This window comes from Pseudonaja textilis, chromosome Z (genome assembly GCF_049901715.1).
Source record: "Pseudonaja textilis isolate UNSWEBS1 chromosome Z, rPseTex1.2, whole genome shotgun sequence".
Classification (NCBI taxonomy): domain Eukaryota; kingdom Metazoa; phylum Chordata; class Lepidosauria; order Squamata; family Elapidae; genus Pseudonaja; species Pseudonaja textilis.
The window spans coordinates 112,640,193-112,664,324 of record NC_142008.1 but is presented as its reverse complement, the minus strand read 5'-3'; positions in this window follow the sequence as shown (position 1 = coordinate 112,664,324).

The following is a 24,132-nucleotide window of genomic DNA, read 5'->3' as shown; positions in this document are numbered from 1 at the left end:
CGTGCTCTTCCCTCTATCTTATCAAGTTAAAATGTCCTTGAGAAGAAGTCTTTCACAGTTCTCTCCACTTCAAGTAAAATATTTTCAAGCCTCTAGTTGGCAGTGTTACAAAGTTTCTTAGTTCTCACTTTCCCCCCTCCTCCCAGGAAAACATAATTGGGGTTAAAAAGAAAAGAATATATATACATATATATATATATAAAAGAAAAATAACCAGAGGGAGCCTCTAGCCTAAAAAAATTAAGAAATCAAAAAGGAGAATAAGAAATATATATATATATATATATATATATATATATATATATATATATATATATATATATATATATATATATATATATATATATATATATATATATATATATATATATATATATATATATATTTGTTTTCTGAGGTTCTCGCAGGTATTTGTATGTGGATCTTTGGTTGTTCGGTTTTCTCCGCGTAAGATTCAAAGTGTCTAGGCAACGTTTCGATGAAGTCTCATTCATCATCATCAGGCCTCTGTCTTTGGCTCTTGCTTTTCAGAGTGATGTGAGGTTGCAGCTGCTTTTTTCTTTCTAACTGTCAGTGGGGTGGGATTTGAATGGGTGGGGGCTTGGCTGTGTTCTGATTGGGTGGGGGTGTCTTCTCATTGGTGGGGGCCTGGCTGTGTTTTGATTGGTTGGGGGTTGGCCGTGTTCTGATTGGCTGGATTTCTTGCTGCCCGGCTTCGAAGTTCGAGGTCACGCTGCATCTCCATAGTTGGTGTCGGCTTGCTTCATGTATGGCTCGGAGGGGTTTGGAGTGGGCAGTGGTGAGGTTGCAGGTATTCGTCTGTTCATGAGGGCGGGTTTCCAAATGGCTGGGAGGCGGAGGTGTCATCTCGCTTTGTTCATGCTGTGTGGCGTTTTTCTATTTCTATGGCTTCTCTGATTATTCTGCTGTTGAAGTGTTCGGTTTTGGCAATAGTTCTGGTATTTTTAAAGTTAATTTTATGTCCTGTGGCTTTGAGGTGTTGGACCAGGAAGAGGTCGCTTCTTCTTTTTTGATTGAGTTCTTATGTTCTTCAATGCGTGCACTAATTCTTCTGTTAGTCTGTCCAATGTATGTGGCAGGGCAGGCAGTGCAGGGATTTCGTATACCTCCTTGGTTTTCTAATTCTCGACTCTGTCTTTGGGGTTTCTTAGGATGGTGGATATTTTTCTGTTTGTTCAGAATGCTGTTTTAATATTGTGTTTTTGGAGGATCTTGCTGATTCTGTCTGTAGTGCCTTTTATATATGGGAGGAGGGCTTTGCCGTTTTCTTGTTCTCTGTCTTGGATTTTGGTTGGGGTTTCTTTTGGATTAGGTGGGTAATCTTGTGTCTTTGGAATCCATTGGCTGTAAGTACGTTGGTGAGGGTGTGTAGTTCGGCTTTTTGGTGTTGTTCATCGGCTAAGCATTTTGTTCTGGAGATGAGTGTTTTGGCTACGGAATTGATCTGTGCTGGGTGGTGGTGTGAGAGTGCATGTAGATAGCGGTTTGTATGTGTTTTCTTTTGGTAGATGGTGTGTCCTAGGGAGCCATTGGATCTTTTGTATACCAAGACATCTAGGAAGGGAAGTTGATTGTTGGTTTCTGTTTCCATGGTGAATTGTATCTTGGGGTGTAGGCTGTTGAGGTGTGTGAGGAACTTGTTTAGTTTTTCTTTCCCACGTGGCCAGATTATGAAGGTGTCATCTACGTATCTGAGCCAGAGTTTGGGTTTGTGGTCGTATTTTTCTAGAGCTTGTGTTTCAAAGTGTTCCATGTAGAGGTTTATGCGATGACAGGTGAGAGGGGTGATCCCATGGGTGCTCCTTCTATTTGTTTGTATTTTTGTCCATTGTAGGTGAAGTATGTATTGGATAGGTAGTGGTTGGTCAGATCTAGGATGTGCTTGGGGGTTGTATTTGTTTTGGATGGCTGTCAAGGCTTCTTTTATTGGTATTTGGGTGAAGAGGGATATGACATCGAAGCTTACTAGTAGGTCGCTGGGTTGTAAGTTTTGTTTCTTTATGATTTCGATGAACTGGAATGAGTTTCTTACATGTGAGTTGATGGATTCTGCATAGGGTTGTAGTTGTTTGGCGAGAAATTTGGCCAGGTTTTGTAGAGGTGAGCCTATGGAGCTGACTATTGGTCAGTCAGATACACAAAGAAGTGTCCCTGGGATCCACAGGGTATACCCTTCACTATGATCATCCCTATGGGATGGTTTAGGTTCGTTTGGACTGGCCAGAGGTGAAGATATCGGCTGCAATCTTAGAGCTCGATTGCAAACCGTACCGTCGCAACGCCAGTTCCTCCCCTCTCATAAGGAGAAACTTTCTGACAGTGAGAACAATCAACCCATAGAACAGCTTACACTTGGAAGTTGTGGGAGCGCCATCACTTGAGACTTTCAAGAAGAGATTGGACTGCCATTTGTCAGAAATGCTGTAGGGTCTCCAGCTTGGGTGGGGGGTTGGACTAGATGACCTACAAGGTCCCTTCCAACTCTGATTATCTTTATCTGTCTTTGCAGATTCTGGCTATCTGCTGATATTCTGCTTTAGTTGTATGTCCTTCTTTCCATTTTTTTGTACTTGTCCTTTTTTTCTTTCAATTTGTCAGAGAGATCTTTGTTTAGCCATGCTGGTTTCTTCTTGGATTTCTTGTTTTTCTTTCTCAATGGTATTGTGCTGGTCTGGGCTTCTATGATCATACTTTTTAGAGTTTCCCAAGATTCTTGAGTTGTTTTCCCCTTTAGGATTTTGGTCGATGGAATCTTTCCCAAATTCTCTCTCAGTTTATTAAAATCAGCTCTTTTAAAATCTAAGACTCTGGTGTCATTATGTTCTATTGCTTGTGTTTGTGTTATGTTGAATTCTAATACGACATGGTCATTCTCACCCAAGTTCCTGCAGTTTCAACTCCCTCTATCGCTTCTTCTCTGTTTGTAAGAATTAAGTCCAGTATGGCTGTCCCTCTAGTTTCAACCTCTACCTTTTGGACAACAAAGTTGTCAGCTAGGTTGGTTAGGAATTTATTTGATTTCTCACTTGGTGCAGAATTAGTTTTCCAACTGATATCAGGATAACTGAAGTCTCCCATTACTATTGTTGTGTGTTTCCTGAATATGTTTGTTAGTTGACTGGGAAAAAGGACATCATTTTTTTCTGCTTGATTGAGTGGCCTATAATATACACCTATGAGATTTTAAGCATACTATGTAATGGTAACCTAGATGTTGTTCAGGAACACTTCACTTGGAGGAGTGATATGCATTCAATCATGGCTCAAATACAGAACTGGGCTACCATGTCTGATATCTCCATTCCTGATCAACTAGCAAGAGACAGAGGCAGTCAGGTTCCTTCATGTCCAGCTAATGTTTTGTGAACAGGGAAATATTCACATTTCTAAAGACCATATGAATGGTCCTGAATGACAGGGGGGAGAGGCAACAGTCAAATAAGAAGAGCTTGAATCTTGACCAAGAAATATAAATTGAGAAAACATTTCAGAGAAGCCATACTATATCAAACAAAAAGAATGTAATAGAGGGTTGAGTACATTGCAAGATTCAGTTATTATAGCTCTTGCAATAAAATTAGTCCTGACTTACATGGTGTTGATTTCTCAGTGTGGTCTACCTTTTGGGACTGAAAACATCTTGGAGGTCTCTTCCTATGAGATAACACAGAAATACTTAAGTACAGGTGGTCGCTTGTTCAGCAATCATTTGAAATGCTAATGGTGCAGAATGTATGGTATTTATGACTTTCTTGAAATTCCAGGCATCACAATACCCCGGTGATCACATGATCACACTACCGGGAATTGGCAATTGGATTTCTGACTTTTGCAGCATCCCAAAGTTACATGATTTTGATTTGTAACCTTTCTTGCTGATTTTCCACAAGCAAAGTAAACGTGGAAGCTGTAAGAATGTTGGGATTTGTAATCCAAGAGCTACTTAAAAACCTGGGCAGTCCTTGTTTAACTGGGAACTGCTGGAATGGTCAAATGACAGCATACTTTATAATTGCACCACTTAGCAATGGAAATTCAGGCCCTAATAACCATAGTTAAGTCAGGACAATTTGTACAGTATAATAAAATACAAGACTTACCTTTAGAATGTAAAATCTAAAATTATTTCAAAAATTATTTTTAGAAATGAAATTTTACTACAAAATAAAGAGAATGAAAATACCCCCTTTTTAAGACAAACATAGACAAACAAAACATAAAAACATCAAGCCATCTTCCATATATATACATACAGTGTGTCGGTTGGTTTACAAATTGTTTTGTGCTTCCACTTCGTAGTCTTCAATTACAATTACATTGTATATATCCTCATACTGTCAATCAAATATTCCTAAATACATTAATATTATTATTAATCAATCATTTCACTATACTATTATTCATTCATGTTTTACAAGCTAACCCATATTTTATTTAATTTGTTTTGTGACAGTTCATATTATCATCTCAGATGTATCCTACAATCATTTTGTAGATATAATAAAAAATACATTTTTATATATTCATTATGTTCTAAAAATCTACATATTTCATTACCATGTTTTATTGTCTAACTATTGATAGAATAGATTCCAAATTTTATAAAATTGTTCATCATCTTATTCTCTGATTTCAAATGTCAATCTGCTCATTTCAGCACATTCCAATATTTTCTTAATAATTTCCTCCTGTGATGGTACTTTCTCATTTTTCCAGTTTTTGGCAAATACAATCCTAGCCGCTGTTAATACATTTACAATCAAGTATTTCAATTCTTTACTATATATTTCAGGTAAAATTCCCAGTAAAAATATCTCTCATTTCAAGTCTATATGCTTTTTGGTCATTTTTTCCAACCATGTGTGGATTTTAGTCCAATATTTTTTGGCATCTGCATAAGTCCACCACATATGGAAATATGAGCCAGGTACTTGATGACATTTCCAACATTTTTCAGAATTATTCTTGAACTTTCTTGCTATTCTTGTTGGGGGAAAATGCCATCTATAAACCATCTTATACAAATTTTCTTTATATGCTGTTGACAATGTCATTTTACAGTTTTGAGACCACAATTTTTGCCATTTCTCTGGATCAATCCCATATCCAAAATTCTTCCCCCAAGCAATCATTGTTTCTTTAACTTGTTCTTCTTCTAGTTTAATTTCTAATAGATATCCATACAATTTTTAATCACCTTTTCATCAGTACCTGTCAAAATCTTATCCAAATCAGTCAATTTATCGTAGAAATCTTCTTTTTTAGCATCTTTATCATACCTTGAATATAGATATTGGATTTTTAATACATCTGCCAGTTCTTCCCTTTGTCTTGATAACATATTCTTTGTCAAAATCTTAATTTTGTCTTTGTTTATTTTCAAACCAGCCACCTTCCCATATACCTCTATCTTTTCTATCAATTTTAATAATTCTTTTTTAATTTTCATCCCTTTTATGTCCTTTTCTTCTCTAATATTTTTGTTTCGCACTTCTGAGGTTAACACAAACAACAAAGGTGACAGTGGGCACCCTTGTCTTGTTCATTTTCTCATATCAATAGAGTCTGTTAATTCTCCCTCTATCATTGCCCTTGCTGTTTTGTTATGATATATAGCTTCTATTGCTTGGATGAATTTTTTACCAAAACCTATCTGTTCCAGCTGTAATAACATGAATCATCAATTCACATTGTCAAATGCCTTCTGTGCATCTAAGAATACCAAAGCCATTTGTTTTTCAGGGTGTGCCTCATAGTATTCCAAAGTGTCCAAAATTACTTTCATATTATCTTTAATTTGTCTCTTTGGCAGAAATCCATTTTGGCCAGAGTGAATAAAATTATTTAGGTATTTTTTTTAAGTCTTTCTGCCAATAGTGAATCAAAAATTTTATAATCTGCATTTAGTATGGAAATAGGTCTGTAATTCTTGATTTGTAATGGGTTGGCCTCCTCTTTTTGGAAAAGTGTAATATAAGCTTCTGACCATGATTTAGGTATTGTCTTCTTTGACATAACTTCATTCATAATTTCATCTGGAACGATTCTTGTAGTGTTTTATGAAATTCCACCGGAAGTCCATCTGGGCCTGGTGCCTTTCCATAGTTTTGCTTCTTAAGTGCTTCAGTTAACTCCATCATTATTATATTGCTTTCTAACATTATTTCAATCTCTTTAGGTATCTGAGGTAGGTTAGCATTCTGTAAGTACTGTTTAATTCTTTCATCATCATTCATTCATATTCTCTTGTGTATATAGTTTCCCGTAATAGTCTTGTATAATTTCCTTCTTCTCTTTACTTTCATAGCAAACTTGGCCTTGATCATCTATTAATTGCAATACTTTCCTTGATTCTTTCTGCTTTCTCAGTTTATACGCTAACCATGCAGGAGAGGGAGAGAGAGAAAAAGCAAAAGCCTACTCCCTTAAAAAAAAAAGGAAGGAAAACATTAATACTAAGGCTTTTCCTTTAAAATAGAATGCAAAAGTAAAAATTAGGCTCCAAAAGAAAAAGGAAAGACAAAAGCAGGTTCCAAGAGTCCAGAGATCCAAGTAACTATTACAAATAGTAAGCTGATAAGGAGGGGGTGTGAAGAATAGCCCAACTTAAAAAAAGAGAAAAAGAACACATTGCACCTATTTAGTTATCCAAGGCTTTCATTATTTTTTATATCTCTAGAACCTTATCATCTATTTTCTGTACACTTCTACACCAGACTTCAGGTACTGATAGAAACCCAGAAGAGCACCTGCAATAACACTCTCCCATGCTCTTCCCTCTATCTTATCAGACAGGCTCAGAGTCCTTGAAAAGAAGTCTTGAGTTCTTTCTCAGCTTTGTCTGTTCAAAAGAGAAAAAAAGAGAAACAATATTTCTAAGCCTCTAGTTGGCAGTGTTACAAAGTTTCCTCTGTTTCCACTTTCCCCCTCCTTTTCCAAACAGATTATTATAAAAACAAATTAAAAAGGAAAAAGGGTTTAGAAAAAAAAGGCTAAAGGGGGATCTCTTGCCTAAAATATTGTAAAGACAAAAGGGAGAGGAAACAAAAATGAAAAATAAGATAGAAAAAAAGACCAGTCCAGTTCAAAGTAAAAAATCGTATAGAAAGAGTCCAGCAAAAAAAGGAAAAAATTAATTTGACTTCCCATTTAAAATCGCTGCTTAATTACTTCTGTCTGAGATTTTACAGATTTTATCTTTTCCTTAGGGTGTCCTTTTAAATCTTAGAGTAAAGAAAAACTGGCACACTTCTCTTTCTATCCTCTTCTGTTTTGGAGCTGTCCCAACTTCAGCAGCTTTAATGGCTGCCTCTTTGCCACTGGCAAAAAGAGCTTTTCCTGGATCTACCAGGGGTTTTGCAGTATCCCTGGGATTGACAGGATGTGCTCTTTACATTCACCATCTCTTTGGGGTGGTTTAGATCCATTCGGACCATACAGGAGCAAAGATATCGGCAGCAATCTCAGACCTCCAAGATCGCATGCCGTATCATTGAGACACCAGCTCTGCCCCTCCCAAAAAGCTTTTGATAACTTAAATTGGCAATTTATGCTACAACAATTAAAGTGCAGAGAGTTTGGGTGAAAAATTTACAAATATGATTCAGATGATATATATTCTAAACAAATGGCAAAAATGATTGTGAATGGGGACTTGACAGAGAATTTTAATATAAGAAAGGGTACAAGACAAAGATGTCTACTATTCCCATTACTATTTATATTAATATGGGAAGTGCTAAACAGAAATGTTAGACAAGATTGACCCCTTCCTCTCTGTGGCAGCCCCTCAAATATTGGAACACTGCTATCGTGTCTCCCCTAATCCTTTTCTTCACTATACTAGCCAAATCCAGTTCCTATAACTGTTCTTCATATGTTTTAGTCTCCAGTCCCCTAATCATCCTGGTTGCTCTTCTCTGCACTTTTTCTAGAGTATCAACATCTTTTTATAGTGTGGTGACCAAAACTAGGTGCACTATTCTAGATGTAGTCTTATTAAGGCTTTATAGAGTGATATTAATTATCTTGATTGTATCCCTCTGTTAATGCAATTTAGGATTGCATTGGCTTTTTTGATTGCTGCCACACACTGCTTTAACTGGTTGTCCACTAAGACTCCAAAATCCCTCTCACTTGGTTTCACCCAGTCTATATGTGTCCTTTTGATTTTTCTTGCCTAAATGTAAGACTTTACTTTTCTCTACATTAAATTTTATTTTGTTAGATAGGGCCCAATGTTCAAGTCTGTCAAGATCCATCTGGATCTTGAGCCTATTTTCTAGGAGGTTAGCTATTCCTGCAGCCTAGTATCATCTGAAAATTTGGTAAGCTCCTTTTCTATACCCTCATCTAAGTCATTTATGAAGATATTGAAGAGTACTGGGCCTAAGATGGAATCTTCTGGTACCCCACAGCTTACTTCCCTCCATGTAGATGTAGAGCCATTAAGGATTATTCACTGAGTATGGTTTGTCATCCAGTTATGAATCCTTCTGGTGGTGATGCTGTCCCACATTTTTCTAGCTCACCAAGAAGTAGGATGTGTTCTACTTTGTCAAATGCCTTGCTGAAGTTTAAGTATATTATATCCACAGTATTTTGCTGGTCTATTAATTTAGACACTATGTTGAAAAATGAAATAAGATTGTTTTGGCATGATCTGTCTTTAACAAACCCATGCTAACTGTTAGTTATTACTTTACTTGTCTCTAGATGTTGGAAGATCTGTTTTTTAAATTATTTTTTCCAATATCTTCCCAGATTTTGATGTTAGGCTGATTTGTCTGTAGTTTCCTGGGTCTGTTCCCTCCCCCACATTTTTGAAGATGGAAACCACATCAGCTCTTTTCCAATCCTCTGGTAGTTTCCTGGTGCTCCAGGATTTTTGAAAGATGTGGCACAGTGGTTCGGAGATGACATCTGCCAGCTCTTTATAACTCTGGGATGTAATCCATCAGGTTCTGGTGTTTGCATTTGTCAAGATTAGATAGGGGTTCCTTTGCTATTTTTTTTATTTTAACTTTTATTTCTAGTCTGTCTTTTACAATTATGTTTTTGGTAGGTTTGGCTATAGTTTGTTTTTGCATGAAGATTCATGCAAAGAATGAGTTAAGCAGCTTTGCTTTCCCTTTGTTTCCTGTTACTTCCTTGCCGTATTCTTTGTGGACCAACTGTTTCCTTGATTTTTTTTCTTGTTATTTATATGTTGGAAGAAACTTTTTAAAAAATTATCTTTGACTTTTGTTGCAAGTCTTGGTTCATTCTGAGCCTTTGCTTTCCCTATTTATTGGACTGGAAGGAATATGTGCCTATTTCTTTAAAAAGCTATCCACTGCCATAGCCGAACCTCTAAGCATAACCTTTGAAAAATCTTTCAGGACTAGCTCCTTGCCTAACCTATGGTCACAAGCCATGGTCATCCCCATCTTCAAAAAGGGAGACCCCCAGCCTAGTTGAAAATTACAGACCAATCTCCTTATGCTGCGTCACTTGTAAAGTCATGGAATCAATTTTTAACCAATCCATTATCCTCCACTTAGAGACAAACAACCTACCCTCTAATAAACAATTTGGTTTCAGGAAAAAACTATCCTGTAACCTGCAATTCTTACACTGCAAAACCATATGGACTACACAACTCAATCAGGGCAAAGCAATAGACGCAATCTGCATATACGTCTGTAAAGCCTTTGATTCAGTGGTACATGACAAACTACTCCTAAAACTAAAATCTTATGGTATCTCTGGACACCTTCATAACTGGATAGAAGCATTCCTGTAAAAAAAGACAACAAATGGTCAAAATTGGAAGCATCCTATCAAATCCTGTAGCTGTTAATAGTGGTGTCCACCAAGGCAATGTTCTAGGATCAACTCTCTTCATACTCTACATAAATGACCTCTGTGATCATATTAAGAGCAACTGTGTATTCTTTACTGACAATGTAGAGCTATTCAACACTACCAACAATACTGCAACATTTCAAAAAGACCTCGACTATATATCAGAATGGTCAAACAAATGGCAACTTCAAATCTCAACAAATAAATGCTCTGTCTTACATATTGGCAAAAAAATAAATAAATCAGAAAATAGAATACAGGCTGAATAGTCAAGACCTCGTTAATGATCCAAACTCTGTCAAGGACCTTGGAGTACTCATCTCTAATGATCTAAGTGCTAGAGCCCACTGTAACTACATAGCCAAAAAGGCATTAAGAGTTGTTAACCTAATCCTACATAGCTTTTTCTCTGGTAATATTACACTACTAACTAGAGCATACAAAACATTTGCTAGACCAATTCTTGAATACAGCTCATCAGTCTGGAAAATCTAGAAAATCTAGAACTATGCTGCTTTTGGTCTGATCTAAGTACAGTATATAAAATCATACATTGCAATGTCCTACCTGTCAATGAATACTTCAGCTTCAGCCATAACAATACAAGAGCACACAATAGATACAAACTATAGTTAAACGACACCAAACTTTATTGCAGGAAATATGACTTCAGCAACAGTGTGGTCAATGTCTGGAATACTCTACCTGACTCGATGGTTTCTTCCCCAAACCCCAAAAACTTTAACTTTAGGCTGTCTCCTATTGACCTCACCCCTTTCCTAAGAGGTCTGTAGGGGGCGTGCATAAGCACACCAATGTGCCTACCATCCCTGTCCTATTGTTTCTTTTAATTTTTTATTTTTCTTATATGTATCCATATATTCATAACTATGTTTTTTACTTATACCTATTATCTTGTAAGCAATTTACAAAAATAAATAAATAAAATAAAAAATAAATAAATTCTGCCTCTTTCCATTTGTCCCTCTTTCCATTTTTTGTATGCATCCTTTTGGTCTTTCAATTTGTCAGAGAGATCTTTGTACAGCCATGCTGATTTTTTCTTGGATTTCTTGTTTTTCTTTCTCAGTAGTATTGTGCTGGGCTTTAATGAACATATTTTTCAGAATTTTCCAAGCATCTTGGGTTGTTTTCTCCTTTAGGATTTTCATCCAAGTGACCTTCCCATGTTCTTTCTTGAGTTTTTTAAAATCAGCTCTTTTAAAATTTAAGTCTCGAGTATCTTTATGTTCGTTATGTTCTTTTGCTTATGTTTGGGTTACATTGAATTCTAGTATGACAAGGTCCAGTGGGTCTAAGACCAATGGGTCTAAGCCTACATGGAGGGAAGTAAGCAGTGGAGTGCCACAAGGTTCTGTCTTAGGCACAATAGTCTTCAATATCTTCATTAGATGAGGGATTAGAAGAGTTACTTACCAAATTTGCAGATGAGCTGGCAGATATAGCTAACACCTAAGAAGATAGGCTCAAGATCCAGATAGATCTTGACAGACTAGAACACTGGGTCGTATCTAACAAAATGAAACTCATTGTAGAGAAAAGTAAAGTCTACATTTAGGCAAGAAAAACTGAAAGCACACATATAGACTGGGTGAAACCAGGCTTAATAGCAGTAACTGTGAGAGGAATCTTGGAGTCTTAGTGGACAACCAACTAAATATGAGCCAGCAGTGTGTAGCAGCAGCCAACAACCTAATGCAATCCTAAGTTGCATTAACAGAGGAATACAATCTAATACCACTCTATAAAGCTTTAGTAAGACTACACCTAGAGCAGTGAATCCAGTTTTGTTCACCACATTATAAAAAAGATGTTGAGACTCTAGAAAAAGTACAGAGAAGAACAAGCAGGATGATCAGGGCAAAACAATAGATGCAATCTACATAGACTTCTGTAAAGCCTTTGATTCAGTGGTACATGACAAACTACTACTAAAAATAAAATCCTATGGTATCTCTGGACAACTGCATAACTGGATAGAAGCATTCCTGTCAAACAGACAACAAATGGTCAAAATTGGAAGTGTCCTATCAAATTCTGTACCTGTCAATAGTGGTGTCCCCCAAGGCAGTGTTCTAGAACCAACTCTCTTCATATTCTACATAAATGACCTCTGTGATCATATTAAGAGCAACTGCGTTCTTTTCGCTGATGATGTAAAACTATTCAATACCACAGACAATACTGCTACCCTTCAAAAAGATCTTGACTGTGTATCAGAATGGTCAAACAAATGGCAACTTCAAATCTCAACAAATAAATGCTCTGTCTTACATATTGGCAAAAAAAATCCGAAAATAAAATACAAGCTGAATAGTCAAGATCTTGTTGATGATCCAAGCTCTGTAAAGGACCTTGGAATACTCACCTCTAATGATCTAAGTGCTAGAGCCCACTGCAACTACATAGCCAAAAAGGCATTAAGAGTTGTTAACCTAATCTTACGTAGCTTTTTCTCTGGTAATATCACACTACTAACTAGAGCATACAAAACATTTGCTAGACCAATACTCGAATACAGCTCATCAGTCTGGAACCCTCATTACGTATCTGATATTAGCACAATTGAGAAAGTCCAGAAATATTTCACAAGAAGAGTTCTCCACTCCTCTACTCATTGTAGAATACCTTATGCCACCAGACTTGAAATTCTAGAACTAGAAAACCTTGAATTACGCCGTCTTCGGTCTGATTTAAGCATGGTATATAAAATCATACATTGCAATGTCCTACCTGTCAATGAATACTTCAGCTTCAACCATAACAACACAAGAGCACACAACAGATACAAACTCAAGGTTAACCGCACCAAGCTTGATTGCAGGAAATACGACTTCAGCAACAGAGTGGTCAATGTCTGGAATACTCTACCCGACTCTGTAGTTTCTTCCCCAAACCCCAAAAACTTTAACCTTAGACTGTCTACTATTGACCTCACCCCTTTCCTAAGAGGTCTGTAGGGGGCGTACATAAGTGCACCAACGTGCCTACCGTCCCTGTCCTATTGTTTCTTTTATTTTTCTTTTATTTTTCTTATATGTACCCATTTCATGTATTCATAATTATGTATACACTTATACTTATTATCTTGTAAACAATTGACAAATAAAATAAATAAATAAATAAATAAGGGGACTGGAGGCTCAAACCTACGATGGATGGTTGCAGGAATTGGCTCGGCTAGTCTAGTGAAGAGAAGGACCACAGGAGACAGGAGAGCAGTCTTCCAATATTTGAGGGGCTGCCACAAAGAGGAGGAGGGCTCAAGCTATATTCCAGAGTACTCAAAAGCAGAGAAGGAACAATGGATGGAAACTGACCAAGGAGAGATTCAACCTGGAAATAAGGAGAAACTTTCTGACACTGAGAACAATCAACCAATGGAACAGGTTGCCCTTAGAAGTTCGGGAAGTGTCATCACTGGAGACTTTCAAGAAGAGATTGGATTTTGATTTGTCAAAAATAGTGTAATGTCTCCCACTTGGGCAGGAGGTTGGACTAAATGACCTACAAGGTCTCTTCCAACTTTGATTATCTGTTATCTTTCATTTTCATCCAAGCTTCCTGCAGTTTCTACTTCTTCTATCACTTCTCCTCTGTTTGTAAGAATAATGGCTGTATGGCTGTCCCTCTAGTTTCACCCTCTACCTTTTGGACAACAAAGTTGTCAGCTAGGTTGGTTACGAATTTATTTGATTTCTCCCTTGGTGCAGAATTAGTCTTCCAATTGATGTCAGGGTAATTGAAGTTCCTCATTATTATTGTAGTTTGTTTCCTAATATATTTGTTAGTTGGTTAGCAAATACGACATCTATTTGTTGTGCTTGGTTGGGTGGCTTCTGTACTATTATGCATACAGACTTACTTGCCACCACACTTGATTATGAAACTGATTCCTCCCTTCTTTCACGATGGCTGTTTCTCTGGATTTGTATATATGCAGAGATTGCAAAGCATGTGCCACAGCATGGACTGCATTATAAATATTGTAACTCTGACTACTCATTAGTGTTTCAAGCACAGGTGTGGGAAGAGTCTCAAGCCTCTCCTGTCCACTTCATTTCTTCTCAGTGGTCTCAGTTTTTGAGTTTGGGAAGAAACAATTGAATGCTTGCTCCCAGAAATCTTTTCAAAAATGATCATGCTGATTGTTATTGTTTGATTCAAGTTTTGAATAAAATCTTGGAAATCTTGGATGTGCTTTGTGTGAACTGCGAAGGTTAAAGCATCCTGTAGAAAGTGGATATCCCAAAATTTATGAATGGCAACTGAAGTGTAATCTGTCTGAGCTGTAATAAGCCAGATCTTATTCTTCTTTGGTATATCCTCCACTTCTGAAAAAGACTTCTCAGAACTGATACGGACTGACTTTCACCATATAAGATTATCACATTGGCTGTGCTGTTCATGAGAACATGGTATATATGTAATCCTTCATCTATGGTATCAGTAAAATATAAAGATAAACATATGCAATTGAAACATCTATGTGAGCCTCTGAAAACATATATATTTGTTTGCCAAGTTTTTAAAATTTATATATATTTTGAATATGGTGTATTGTCCTGGCATATCATTTTACAAAAGAAAGAGGAAAAAAGAAATAGTAACATATATACTGTTAGCAATAATAATAGTATAACAAAATTATTCTAACTGTTCCATATCGATTGACTTGAAACCCTGCATTCCTATTGGTTCAAATAACTGCTACCTGATTGGACAACCCGTGTGACTTGTGATTGGCTTGCAAGAGTCTGCCGCTATTGGCCGATACCAAGAGCGGGAGACTCAAAGCAAAGTCATTGGCCACTAAAGCCCCAGAGAGCTCTATAAAAGAGCTGCTGCAGCTGCTATTCTTCCGAACTGAATTGACTGATAAATAAAGAGCTGTTCTTACTGAACCAGAGTCTCTCGTCTTTGTGAGCCCAACCCTTCGAATATAACACTGGCGACGAGGATGGGATTGAGAAGACAACAAGACTAACCAGCACGTGGCAAACGGCGCAGAGCAACCACCAAGATGGCTAGCAACACCATGCCACCCGCACCTTTTAATCCAGCCACAGAGGACTGGGAGTCCTACATCGACTGGTTCCAAATGTTCTTGGAATGCAGCAACCTGAAAGACTCTAATGGCAACCAGAAACGGGCTGTATTCCTAACACACTGAGGACCCACTGTTTTTAAAATGGCCAAAGCTTTGGCAAAACCCGCAGACATCAAGGCGATGGACTGGAATGACCTCGCACCCATCCTCTGAAGCCACTATGCTCCAGCTGTACCCACACTCATTCGCCGGCATGACTTTTACCAAAGAGACCAGCGCGAAGGTGAGAGCATCAGTAAATTCATGGCTGATCTAAGGGACCTAGGAGGGTTGTGCGGATTCACAGACCTAGAAGAGGCCATGCAAGATTGTGTCATCCTCGGCCTAAAAGACCCCACACTACAAAGCAAGCTGATGGCAAAAGGTAGTATCTCCCTTGCTGACGCCGTAGCTGAAGCAACTGCAGCAGAAGCTACCCACAAATCAGCGGCTCGGATGCGATGATCAAATACAACTGACTGCCATCCTGTCAGCGAGACGGCCTCGACACCAGAGAAACACACCACCTCCACCCACCATGGCAACATTGAATCCCCCTCTGACAGTGACTATGAGGACGAAGAAATCCACCGACTTCAATCAGAATGCGATCGACGAGACCGGCGGGGCCGTAAGTTGCGGTTCCAGTGCGCCGGATGTGGAGGCGATCACCCCCACTCTGAATGCCATTTCCTTGATGCCATTTGCCAGCATTTGGAGAAGCGGGGGCACATTGCAAAAGTTTGCCGAAATAAATGCAACCACAGTCCCCGGCGCTGAGGCGGCAACCCTAGACGATGAGACGGCACCCCCCCCCAAAGCATCAGGATCACCAGACTGACAGTCGATGGAGTCAAGACGGCCGGACCAAACATTTCAACTAGGCGCCACAGAAAGAAGAAACCCATCAAATGGTTGTCATTGGCCATTCTTCAACCATAGTCGCCCAAAAAGTATGCATGATGGTATACATCAAAAACCAACCATGCTCCATGGAGGTAGATTCGGGATCCTACCTCTCTATGGTCTCCTGGCACACCATCAAGTGCCTAATACCCAGCATACGCCGACACGAACTAAGTGACCAATATCTCATTCTCAGAGACTACCAGGGAAACTGCATCCCTGTTACCAGCATCGGGCACTTCAAAGTCACATTCAAAGGCCACACCAACATATTGCTGCTCACCATCATGGACAATGACCACCCCAGCTTGCTCGGACTACAATGGTTCGAGCCGCTAGGGATTGAAATGGCTGGCATCCACCACACAAATGAAGAGGACTGGGAAACAGCACTTGCACGGGACTTCCAAGAGGTCTTTGACAACACCTTAGGCAAGTACAAGGGGTCCCCAATCTCCTTCAATCTTAACCCAGATGTCACCTCTATCCGCCTCAAACCGCGGTGAGTGCCATTTGCACTCAAGCCTAAAATAGACAAGCAACTAAATAAGCTCATCGCCCAAGGGGTATTGGAGCCTACTGACCATGTCTGATGGGAAACGCCTATAGTCACCCCAATCAAACCAGATGGCTCCATAAGAATTTGTGGAGACTATAAAGCTACCCTCAACCATGCCCTGCAGCAAAGTGCCTATCCTGTACCAGTAGTCCAGCACCTCCTGCACTCACTGGGAGGAAGCTGGGTATTTGCAAAGCTCGACCTGGCACAAGCCTATCAGCAGCTGCCGGTCGATGCAGTAACCACCGAGGCACAAATGATTGTGACACACCGGGGGACATTTAAATGCAACCGCCTCCAATTCAGCGTCAGCGTAGCGCGTGGGATTTTCCAAAGCCTAATGGAAAGGATGCTGCAAGGCATTAAGGGAGTAGTGCCATACTTTGATGATGTATTAGTGGCAGCAGCTAATAAAAAACAACTAGAAAAACGCCTGAGGGCAATACTCCAAAAATTTAAAGACTCTGACTTGAAAGCCAAAAAAGAAAAATGCCAACTATGCACTGAGAGGGTCGAGTTTTTGGGGTACCTCCTAGACAAACACGGAATTCACCCCACTGAGAAAAAACTCAAAGCCATTTCTCTCCCACAGACCAGCTGTTTTTTTGGTCTCTGCCGCACATACCCACACAAGAAAGACTCCCTGCCCAAGAGGGCAGCCCAGCCCCTGTGGGGAGGTGAATCTCCGGGGCCGCAGCGCAGGATTGGCCCACCTTGGGAGAAGTGCCCAGCTGTCATCGCTGCCTGGTGCCAGGCAGAGCGCGAAGAACTTCACCTGTCAGATGCACCTAGTGCATCTGACAGGTGGGCCTTCCTTCCCGGCAGCAGAGCTCTCACCAAGGCAGTGAATGCCTCCCTGCTGGACCCTCCACTCATCCTGCCAGGGCCGCGCCAGAGCTGTGTGGGCTGGGCAGAGCCAGAAAGCCACAGGTGCGTGCCCACCTGCCAAGCAAATGAGCCGGGCCGACCTCAGCTTGGCTTCCTTCCCAAGTCCCTCCAGTGTGAACCTGAAGGGGCCACCGGGAGAGGCTGCCTGAGGCAGTGATATCTCCCACCCATCTGCAGACAGGGAGGCGAGATGGTGGCAGTGCTGCTTCCCTGGCCGGTGGAGAGAGGTTCAAGCCGCCCATCCTTTCCACCCCTTGCCCAGCCCGTCCCCACCCCCATGCATCTCCAAATGCATCACCAGCTCCAAATGCTGCAGCGGGACAGGCATCAGGCAGAGGTGCTGACTCGGCAGGGCTCAGATCGGAGGAGGACGTAGCGCAGGCCATCACCTTGGCTCCCTGTCCATGGATGGGTGGGCGCTATCACTCCCTTGGGAGGCCTCTCCCGGTGGCCCCTTCGGGTTCGGGCTGGAGGGACTTGGGAAGAAAGCCAAGCTTGGGTTGGCTCAGCTCTTTTGCTTTCCTGGCTCTGCCCAGCCCACACAGCTCTGGTGTGGCCCTGATGGGATGAGCAGAGGGTCCAGCAGGGAGGTGCTTGCTGCCTTGGTGAGAGCTCCGCCGGGCTGGAGGGCCCACCTGTCAGCTGCGCTGGGCACCCCAGGTGAAGCTTTTTGCACTCTGCCTGGCGCCAGGCAGGGATGGCGGCTGGGTGCATCTCCCGGGGTGGGCCGATCCTGTGCTGCAGCCTCAGGAGATTTGCCTCCCATGTAGTGTTGGGCTGCCCTCCCAGGCAGGGGAGGCTTTGACGTACCGGTAGTAGGGTGTCATTTTTAAAAGAATTGGCTTTGCCTTTGAAGGTGAAGGGAAGGTGGCAAGAAGCCGAGGGTCTCCGCTGGCCTCCAGTTGCAGGGAGGAGCCCTGGCTGGCTGTGTGTGGCTGCGCCAAATGTCACGGTGTTGATCTAAATGCTGCAGCAGCAAGGGAGGGGAAAGCAATGGTGGTGGAAGGTCTCCCAATACGAAGTGCCCCACCAATGCCAAAGTCAACGCAGGCAACACCATATCCAGGTATGCAACAAAAGTACTTCCTAATGGCAAGCCCCCCTCCGCCATTCCCCCCCGCTTTGCATGTTTAATATAGGCCTTAATTTGGGGGGAGGGGCTTAATTTCATTTTATGCTGATGAAATATGCTGGGCCTTCCTATTGGTGGAGGCCGTATTGTTGGAGAAACACAGTAGTCTTGCCGGTACCAAATGCCCCCTATGAAACATTTTATAAATACTTTCCTTATTTGCACTATTGTCAGTTTATAATTGCTATCCCAAAGTTTTTTCCATTTATCTAATTCTATAGTATAGTCAAAGTTTTTTGCCCATACTATCATGTTTTTTTGACTTGTTCATCTTCCATTGTAAAGCTTAAAAAATAATTATATATTTTTCTCCTCAGTTTTTCATGTATCCCTAGTAACATCTTATCAAATGTTGTTGGTTCTTTATAAAAAACCCATGCTTTCACATCTTTCTCGTATCTTGATTGTATTTGCAAGTATGGCCACCAAGCTAAATCCACCCCTACATTTTGTAATTCCTGTTTAGTTTTAAGTTCCCTGTTATCATTTAGAATTGCTTTATAAAATGTAATTTTTCCATGTTCATAATATTTGGATGTATCAATGCTTCCATTGTAGAAAGCCAAACTGGTATTTTCCTATAAGTTTTGTGATTTACTTTTTTCATACTAAAAGTAAAGCATTCCTCACATGTCTTTGAAAATATCTATGTGAAGTACTGCTTCCATACCATAAAAAAGCATGCCATCCTAATTGAAGATTGTGTCCCTCCAATAATAGTAATATTCTATGCTTCAAATTTATCCATTCTCTTACTCATGTAAGTACAGATGCCTGGTAATATAGCTTCTAATCCAGTAGCTCCAAACACCCACTGCCTTTAAACTCAAATATTCATTTGAATCTTTGGGTATCATTATATACTGAAACATTATGCAACTAATTGTGTTTATTAGGAAATATCAACCAAGATGTCACTCTTGAAGTTTCAGTAAGTACATTTTTCTGTAAGTAATCTCATTGTGACTATTTCAAATTTGAACCTCAGTTCATTGTCTGGAATTTGGGTATCTTTTGGTATATCAAATAGCCTCAGCATCTGCTCAGACTTATGATTACTCATGCTATTATGCCAACATTATCAAGGAAAAACAATATCTAGGAATCTGAAGGTCTCTCCTTTTTACAGAGAGAAGCAAATAAATATCTGTGGAGCTATGGCAGAATGTTAATGTATATCTTCAGCAAATCTTACCTGAGGAACTTTGTAGATGCACAACACAGTTGCCATGTGAAGAGAGATATCAGGTGCCCCAATGACTGCAGCCAAGGTATTTGGGATCCCACACTTATAGTTAGGGATGAATTTGCCTTGAGTGAAAGGTAGAACCATTGAGGCAAAGTACGTCCAGCTTGGACTAAAATTGAGGTTAAAAATGTGGAAGCCCAGCGTGATGTTGGTTAGGATCTGGGGATTTTCATTAATCTGTTTTATAGTAAATGCTTAGGCCAGGATATGCTGGTAATTCTGAAAAAATATTCTGCAAAACAATTTTAAAAATATCTTTATAATTTTCACCATTGTGCTCTATTTCTGTAGAGATGTAGTTATTTCTTATCTATATGCAACTCTATCTCCTCCTTTATTTCATCTATTTCTTTTAAATAATTTAAATCCCTCTAGCTGTAGGTTTCATTTGTGGGTTTCATCCCACCAAGTTTTCATAATGGCAACAATATCATATCTACCCTCCTTTACTTGAATTTCTAATTTACCCTTTTTATTCCTCATACTCTGTTCATTGGTGCATAGACATTTGAGTGCATTTTGATACTGTCTACATAACCTGTGTTGTGCCTGACTGTCCCTACTTTCTTGCCACCTGTTTGATTAGTGCACATGGTATGGAATTCACTATTAAATGCTTGATTTTGCTTGACAGCAAGGTTGATAATCTTTCCCGCACAAAGACCTATCTTACATGCACTGATAACTCTATTAATTTTAGATTCTGGAGACAGAAATGTTCCGTATCAATTAATTCTCTGTCCCCACTCTTCACTTTAAATGTTTATCCAGAAAATCTGTGAATTTAATGCCAAGTAACTCAGTCCCTGTCTTTGATGGATGCTTTCTTTGATACCTATGTTCTAGTAGAGGGGTGTCAAACTCAAGGCCTGGGGGCTGGATCTTGCCGATGGGGTGCTTATAACTGGCCTGAACCAAAAATGGAGCTTGGAAGGCCACACATGGAATTGCCTCCTGTAGCCCTCTGCCAGTCAAAATGGAGCTCCATTTTCTCTGGCAGAGGCTGCAGTAGGCCATTGTGGCTGAAAACAGGGCCCAGGGGGCACAAATGGCAAACCCGAGCTTGATTTTCACTGGCAGAGGGATGAAAATGGAGCTCAGGAGCCTGTTTTTGCTGGTAGAGTGCTTGGGCCAGCACAGCCCCACTGACATGAATGACATCAATGTGGCCAGGCCCACCAGAGCCGCTGAGGTCAAACACAACCCAGATGTGACACCCATGTTCTAGTATATGAGAATGACCCACTACCAAACCACATCTTTTAAGAATAACTTATATGCAGAAGGAAATTGCTACATTTTGGTACCAGAAATATCAGTGAGAAAACTTATCATGGAAAATGGGTGCTTTCTCTTTCTTAATTGTAGTAACAACGTCATAAATTAAGCCATGCATACCTGTGTATTAATAGATATTTAGATGTGATTTGTTATAAATGGAGATTTGATCTCTATTTCAACTATTTCAACTTTACTAGGAAACTTGAAGTAAAGTATACTTTTACATAAAGTAAACCTAGACATCCTATTTTAGATATTCTTTTCTGGAGTTTTTGTCATTAGAGGAAAATATTTCAAGCTTCATGTGATTTACCAACAAGGTTCAGAATTTGACAATAAATTAATGATGTACTTACATAAGTCCGTCATGAAATGCGTGAGAAGGATCTTGAATGAAAGCAATCGGACTAGAAGATGCAAAGAAGGAATAAATAATGCCAGCAATATTAATGTCTCCAAGCTGATGATACGTGTACCGAAAAGGAAGAGGCTCCTGAAAGTCCCATTGAAGGCTAGGATTCTTGCACTCCACTTCAGGAAATGCTATTAATAATAACTTCATGAATACTAACATCTTCCATGAGTGTCTTCTTTCTGTGTACAAATGCCTCCCTCTACAACAAGATGTTTGAAGTAGATCAGACAGATCTGCCTTCTGGAGATGTTTTTCAGACAAAACTAGAGAGTGCAACCTAGTAACAAATCAGCAGACAGAGCTTTGGGGCTCCCAGCCATGACTTGGAATAGGTTGGAGACAATAAATACCATTTTTCAGTGTGAGTTGGTCCTATTTTCATAGAGTCCCATAGGATTTTGGAGAGATGAATTGGTTAATTTCATAATGATAGTGAGACAGTCACATATATGAACAAGTTCAGAAGAACAAGAAAAAGGCTGGGAAGATGAAGAAGAAGCCATCTTTAATAGACATATGATTTTAAATGAGAAAGAAAAGGGTAAAAAGGAGAAGAAAATGAAGAATTTAAGTTAAAAAAAACAACCAAGAAAGGGAAAAATAAGGTGAAAAATCGATATAATGTCAGAAAGCAACAGAAAAGAGGAATACAACAGAGAGAGGAGACTAAAAGGCTGGAGATTGAGGGGGGGGGGGGAAAAAAGTTAGATTTGACAAGGAAGGAAGGGAAAAAGTGAAGGGAAGTTATAAAGGCTTAAAACAAGATGCTAATAAACAGGTTTTTTTCAGAGATAAAGGGTAAAACAATCTAAAAAGAGATTCTGCAAAAGTACACAATATTGTATTGTAGTATTTGTATTTGAAATATGTGTTAATAGAATATTGTAGGGAATGTGTAATTAATGTGTAATTAGTTTAATTAACTAATTTGTTATGGAACATTATTTTTAATATACTATAAGATCATTATGTTTTATATTTTAAAATGTTATGTAGAATGTACTAAGCAGAATCAGAATAGAAACTATGCATTATTTTAAGTGTTAAATTTGGGGGGGAAATAGAAAGGTGTCATACTTCAACCAGTGATTACAGGAAAAAGTTTGTGTTAAAGAGAAAGATAAATGGATAATTGAAAAAGAACGGACAAAAGATACAAGTATAATGATTTAAATTGAGATTAAATAAATAAAATAGAATTCAGAGAGTGAAAAGAGGGGAGAAGATATATGGAAAATATATAATCTTAAATAAGATGAAATAGTATATAAGGTGAGCATGAATTTGATTTATGTCTGCACAAAAAGTTATAACCCGGGGTTAAGCCGCTTTCTAAAAAGAAGTTTTATGTTTTTATGTTATGTATTTTGTTAGCTTATGTTTGTTTATTGAGGATTAATGATGTTGGATAAGAACATATGAAATAGTAATAATATGAAATATAGTAATATGAAATACATGAAGGTATAAGTTTAATGAATAAAATTGAACAGAAATAAAGGAAGAAACAGTGAGAAGTTGGAAAAGAGTAATAAGATATGAAGTTGAATATATAAGATGCATATTAAATTGTGTGTGGAAACGTGATAATTTAGAACTATGTTGTACTTAAATGAGATGTCTTATTTGTTTTGTTAAGCAGTTTTTGGAAAATATGTTTTATGTTCTTATGCTTTATGTTTTGTTTGTTTGTGTATTCTCTTTGAAAATTAATAAAATTTGTTACAAATTTTTTTTTTTTTTTGATAATTTGAATAGAATAACGACAAATTTTATATGGCAGAAGTAAAAAACCAAAGTTGCTGCAACATGCAGCAATAAAGATGAATATCCTACCCAAATTACTATTTCTTTTTCAAAATGCCCCTATAAAACTAGAAAAATGTTTTTTGATAATTTGAATAGAATAATGACAAATTTTATATGACAGAAGAAAAAATCCAAAGTTGCCGCAAGATGCTACTGAAAGAGAACGATTTGGCCCACCCGACTGGGAGTTGTACTACAGAGCTGCAATACTAACATGTGTGAAAGATTGGATTAACCACAGAAATAAAATAATTTTGATATTAGAAGGCTAAAACTTATAGTCAGGTTGGCACACTTTCCTTTGGCAGGAGAAATCAAAGGGTTATAGTTATGTGCAAAGGCATAAAGTGAGACAGACTCTTTTAAACATATGGTATAAGATAAAAAGACAAATGTATACAGAAACACCTATCTGGCTATCAATATTGGAAGCATTGATGCATCCATCCCTCATGCATCAAGGGAAAATTATCACCTATGAAGAGATATTAAATGAAATAGGAGAACTACAAACTAGACAAGAGTTGAAGAACCAAGGAATTGAGGTGGAATGGTTTACCTATTTGCAACTCCAATCAAAATATTTAAAAGATGAGAATAATATTTAAGACAGACTCCACATTATTTCGTTGCTGTCTTCCTGACAGAAAGCATGCTTGATCTTCATGTATATATGCCTGGAAAATCTTTAGTCTTTCTGCCAAAATGGCAGCAAAGGGTATGTAATCCATGCTTAATAATGCAATTGGTCTATAATGCTTTGTATTTGTAACATTTTGACTCTCCTTTGATAGTAACACAATGTTGGATTCTGTCCACACCTGGGGTATTCCTTCCTTCCCCCATTGTATATCATTTACTCTGTTCTTCAGTGGTTGGAGAAGTTCATCCTCAAAGCACTTATAATATTCGCTCC